The sequence below is a fragment of the Lepidochelys kempii genome, chromosome 6 (genome assembly GCF_965140265.1).
Source record: "Lepidochelys kempii isolate rLepKem1 chromosome 6, rLepKem1.hap2, whole genome shotgun sequence".
NCBI classification, from domain to species: Eukaryota; Metazoa; Chordata; order Testudines; family Cheloniidae; genus Lepidochelys; species Lepidochelys kempii.
This window is the reverse complement of record NC_133261.1, coordinates 3,460,589-3,465,992: the sequence shown is the minus strand read 5'-3', so window position 1 is coordinate 3,465,992 and position 5,404 is coordinate 3,460,589. Positions and strand designations below refer to the sequence as shown.

At 49.9% G+C, this 5,404-nt stretch overlaps 1 pseudogene; it reads right to left on the bottom strand.

Moving 5' to 3' along the window:
• Positions 1–4,257: 4,257 nt before the first annotated feature.
• Positions 4,258–4,805, bottom strand: LOC140912521 (olfactory receptor 5G9-like; annotated as a pseudogene).
• Between the last annotated feature and the right edge of the window lie 599 nt (positions 4,806–5,404).

Genomic DNA, 5,404 nt, shown 5'->3' with positions numbered 1-5,404 from the left:
CTGTCTCCCCCTGCAGTGAGTGTGTTCTCTAGGGGGAGGGATAGCTCAGTGGTTTGAGCATTGCCGGCTAAACCTAGGGTTCTAAGTTCAATCCTTGAGGGAGCCATTTAGGGACCTGGGGCAAAAATTCATTCGATGATTTAATCGGTGATTGGTCCTGCTTTGAGTAGGGGGTTGGACGAGATCAACTCCAGAGGTCCCTTCCAACCCTGATATTCTTGGATACTTATTTCCAGCAGAGAGTGTTCAGCTGCAAGAGGCTGAGGACCCTGGGTTGGGTTGGAGCCTTGCTAATGGTCCAAACTTGTGTGTGTTGCATGGATCCATGGTTACGTAGCATAAAAGGGATCCCCTTGGGGGGTTGAGTTAACAGAGGATTCTATCTACAGGGATCTGGCTCTGCTCACTGTCTCCCTGGTTGACACCCTGGTGTCTGAGAGGGGAGCCCCTGGGTCAGTGAGTTGGGAAGCTCACACCAGCAAGTGCTGGAGCAGGTCCTTGTTGGATTCCCTGCACCTCTGGAAGCACAGGCAGGGTGTGGAGTTTGCCAGGCACCATAGTGAGTCAGGGAGCAGAACCTGACCTGCACCTGCCCTGGGCGTCAGGTGAGGGACACTGATCTCCTTTTCTGGGCTGAATCACGGCACCTGTCAAGGTTCCTTCCCCACTCTGAACTCTCGGGTACAGATGTGGGGACCTGCATGAAAACCTCCTTAGCTTACTTTAACCAGCTTAGGTTAAAATTTCCCCAAGGTACAAAGTATTTTACCCTTTGCCCCTGGACTTCCACTGCCACCACCAAACTTTATCTGGGTCCTGAAAAAACATAGTTTGGACACATCTTTCCCCCCAAAATCCTCCCAACAATTGCACCCCACTTCCTGGGGAAGGTTTGGTAAAAATCCTCACCAATTTGCATAGGTGACCACAGACCCAAACCCTTGGATCTGAGAACAATGAAAAAGCATTCAGTTTTCGTACAAGAAGACTTTTAATAGAAGTAAAAAGGAATCACCTCTGTAAAATCAGGATGGTAGGTACCTTACAGGGTAATTAGGTTCAAAACATAGAGAATCCCTCTAGGCAAAACCTTAAGTTACAAAAAAGACACACAAACAAAAATAGGCATTCTATTCAGCACAGTTCTTTTCTCAGCCATTTAAAGAAATCATAATCTAACACATACCTAGCTAGATTATTTACTACATTCTAAGACTCCATTCCTGTTCTGTCCCCAGCAAACACATCTCACAGACAGACACAGACCCTTTGCTTTTCTCCCTCCTCCCAGCTTTTGAAAGTATCTTGTCTCCTCATTGGTCCTTTTGGTCAGGTGCCAGCGAGGTTACCTTTAGCTTCTGAACCCTTTACAAGTGAGAGGATTTCTCCTCTGGCCAGGAGGGATTTTAAAGGGGTTTACCCTTCCCTTTATATTTATTACAGCACCGTATGTAATGCTCGTGGGATTGTTGGTGAGGAGCAGGAGTGGAAGCAGATCAAAAAGGCCCCTTACATCTAGCGGGTGAGCCACAGGAGATAGCGCTGCTGGGAGCAGTAGGGGGCCTTTGTTGTCATTGTGAGCTGGGATCCAGAGCGCACAGACACGTTCCCAGCCTGCCATGGCACTTGTGGTGAATCCTGCTCCAGAAAGAGCTATTCCTCAGTGCCTGCAACCTCTTCCTGAAGGGGGGGTTCCATGGTCCATGGGACCCCAAAGGTTGGCTGCCCCAGGTCTCTTATCCACCTTGTGAGATACTAGAGGGATTTGGAGCCTGGTTCTGGGCAATTGACAGGGGCTCTGGTGCTGTTGGTTTTAGGTCTTTGGAGAGATCTTCATGGAAGGCCAGAAAAGATCTTTCCTCCAGGCGATGCTTCTGGCCATCCATGACCCCCAGCTCTGTGTTATCCAGGCTGGGCTGGTGCTGACAGATTCCATTCAGGGGGAAGGTGGCCAGCTGATAGAGAATGAGGTAACCAAAGAAGGATCAATTGGGGAGGGACCCCCAGGGCCTTTCACCTCCAGGCCCTAGTATCATGTTATCCCAGCCACCACCTGCTCTGAGAGAACTGGAGGAGTCAGTCAGCAGAGGCTGCTGAAGTGCCCCATTCCCCTCAGCTACTGTCCAAGGCATCATCTTAACAACAGGGGTGGGGCCCTTGGGAAAGGTGTCCTCTCACCCCACAGCACTACTGCCCAGAGCCTTCCAGCCCCTCAGCTGGATGGGGAGAGGGAGGCTGAGGGGATTCTGGGGAGCGGAGTTTAATCCCCGACTGGTTTGGAAGGTAGAACAGCTCTCCCGGTGGGGCTGAGAGGAAGGGGACAGGAGTTCATTCCACAACGGTGGGAGAGGGGTTGGAGGTCACCTAGGGAGGAGACAAGATTTCATCTTGGGCGTCGGGTTAGGGAATCTGTCCCTGAGAAGTGGGGAAGGTTGGGGTGGAAATTTTGCTGGTTCCCTTTGCCGTTAATGCCCTTTGTTGCCATGCATGTCAGAATCTCTGACTGATTCTTGTTCCCTTGCAGCAGGAGGAGGTTACAGCGATGATAATGGCCCACCTCTTCTATATCCAGTGCTTGCGTCAGGTTCCCAAATCACTGCAGGGGCTGTGCTGAGTGGGACAGCCTTGAAGGGCTCCCGCTTCCCACGTCCAGAAGCTCCCACTCCCTGCCGCAGGTACTGCTATTTCTCACTGGGCCTGGGGGACAACAGCTGGGAGGAGTGGGCATAAACCCCACAGCACTGAGAGAAACCCAGGCCGAGCACCTCGCTCTTGTCACCATGTCCCATCCAGATCCCTGGAGCTGGAGCCAGGCCAGATACGGTCCCTCCCCCATGCCCAGAGGCCAGTTTCAGAAGCATCAAGCTATCAGGGCCGTGGGGCTGGCCCAGAAATGAGAGCATCCTCACGGCCAGGGGTTATCCTCAGTAACCATTGCAGTCTGGGAGGGGTGGCCTGATGTGGAGCCCCTCCCCTCTTATCACTGCTCAGACCTCCCCATGGCCCATATCACCCCGTTGCAGTGAATGTCTGACTATCCCCCACCTGAGGCCCAAGCCACTCACCTGGTATCTGAACCCTTCCCATCCACAAAGGAAACTGCCCCCTAACACCTTGGGGCAAGATAGGATTCTCCCCATCTGGCAGGTGGGGTCTGAGACACAGAGGAAGGGCTGAGATCCTGGTCACACACTCCTGGGGGTAGATCTGGGAACTGGACTGGGTCCCAGGCTAGTCCCTTTCCCTGAGAGGCAACTTCAGGTTCTGCCCTTTATTCTCCCCTCCTGCTGGGGGAGTCTCTGAGTGTGAAATGAACAGGGAGGTTTATGGGGTCCTAGCACAATGCCTGGGTGGTAGCTCCCCTTGGCTTGGATCCTAGGGTCAGAGACATCTTTGTCATCTTGCTCTCCTTCTTCTATTCCTAGAAAGAGAGACCCCCCGCAATGAGGGGACTCTAGGGATCCAGCTGGGCAGGGCCTAGGAGAACCTGTAAGTCATCCTGGTTCCCGCCTGCATGCACCACCCTGTCCTGCTCTGCCCTCCGGTTCTTCACTGTTGACTCTGGCTTGACCTTTGGCTCCGGTCTCTGATTATGACTTTGGCGTGACCCTTCTTAGCTCCAGATGTTGGCTACCCATCCTGGTTCCATATACTCCTTGCCCTTCTCTAGCCCCGCTCCAGGCCCTCCACCAACCCACTCCAGCATTGACTTCTCCTCCTGATCTTCCTCAAGCACTCGGACTTTGGCTACCCGGCTTTGACCCTCGGCCTGTATCTGGACTCTGGCTTGCATTGACTTGGCTGATCTTTGCTCTCTGACTATCCGGCTATGACCTTTGGCAGGGATTTAGACTCTGGCTCTGGTTCTCCTTCTGCTTTTTTGATGGACTCTGATCTTGGTTTGGACCTGGACCTTGATTCTAGCACCACTATCAGCCTAGGCGCAATCCTGCACCTCACTGCAACCTACGCTCTAACCTCTGGGCCTAATTATTGGATGCAGCACGTGACATTAGGTGGTGCAACTTTTTGGAGAAAAGCAGGCTCTCTGCAAGTAAGTGGCCTGTATGCAACAGGGACACACCACACCAGGTGTGAACAATGACCTCACTACATAAGTCTAGCCCGATGATATCCCTGCTGGAGTTGTGCAATGGAAATGACTGAAAAAGTCAGGGGTTATTTGAACCAGCTTCCGCCCCTGGACTTACTCCACCTTCTTGACTCGGACACCCAGCATCCTGATCAATACCCAGATTACATGGATACCTTTGAAAGAAATGGGGACTCGTTGCCTCTGCTCGAGGACAGACTGAATATAAATAGAGTTTGCACAATTGAATTCACAGAGCCACAGACATATGTGCCAGCCACCAACAGGACACAGTGTCTCTTGGACATAATGGTTCTGTAGAGCAGTGGATTACAGATAGCTTTGAAGCGGTCATAAGCAATCACAGCCAGTAGGCAACTTTCACTGGTCACAAAGAAACAGACGAAGAATAGTTGTGCCACACACTCAATGAAAGGAATGGTTCTCGTCTCTGCTACCAAGGTCATGAGCAGCCTGGGAGCTATAGCTGTGGAATATCCAATATCTACAATGGACATCTGGCTTAGGAAAATGTACATGGGGGTATGAAGTTGGGTTTCAACCATGATTAAGCTATCATCCCAAGATTCCCCATCAGGCTGACCACATACATCACTAGGAACAAAATAAAGAGGGGGTCTGTAGATCTGGATGAACATCTGAATCCTACAAAAATCAACTCTGTCACCGTGGTGTGATTTCTCTCTGCCATTTCTTCCAGAAACTCTCTCCTCTGCTGGTGAAAAATAAAAATAAGGATTACAATTAATCAGGGGCCAATAAAGTACTGAGTACAGATCCCTCATAATCCCTGTGATTATACACCATTTCATAAGAACAAAAATAATACATCAAAGGACAATCCTAGGGAATGTTCTCTTTGTATTACCCACATGCTTTCCATTAGAGATAGGATATGTTCTAGCTACAGAAATATTTTATACTCTGTGTTAATATGCATGAAACCATCCAGTGGGTCAAATCTTCTATAAAATAAGAGATATATAGATTGGGAGTGTTTAGTTTAGAAGGGAGGCAAATAATCTCCTATCAATGTATCATGACATGAATGACATGACATGAATGTCTCTACAGGTACATATTAGACCTGCAACATCTTTCTGCTGGGGATTCCCAACGTTAGACACAGATCCTTTGTAGGACTTTTGCTTTGAGTTTCAGTGGTGCCAAGTGCCATCAACTCCCACTGACACTGATGGGAGCCAGAAGACAAAACCAGTGTAAATGAAAATGTTCTACACCATTTGTTATTGTCTATACATTTACAAGAGATGATTTACCTCCTTTCCA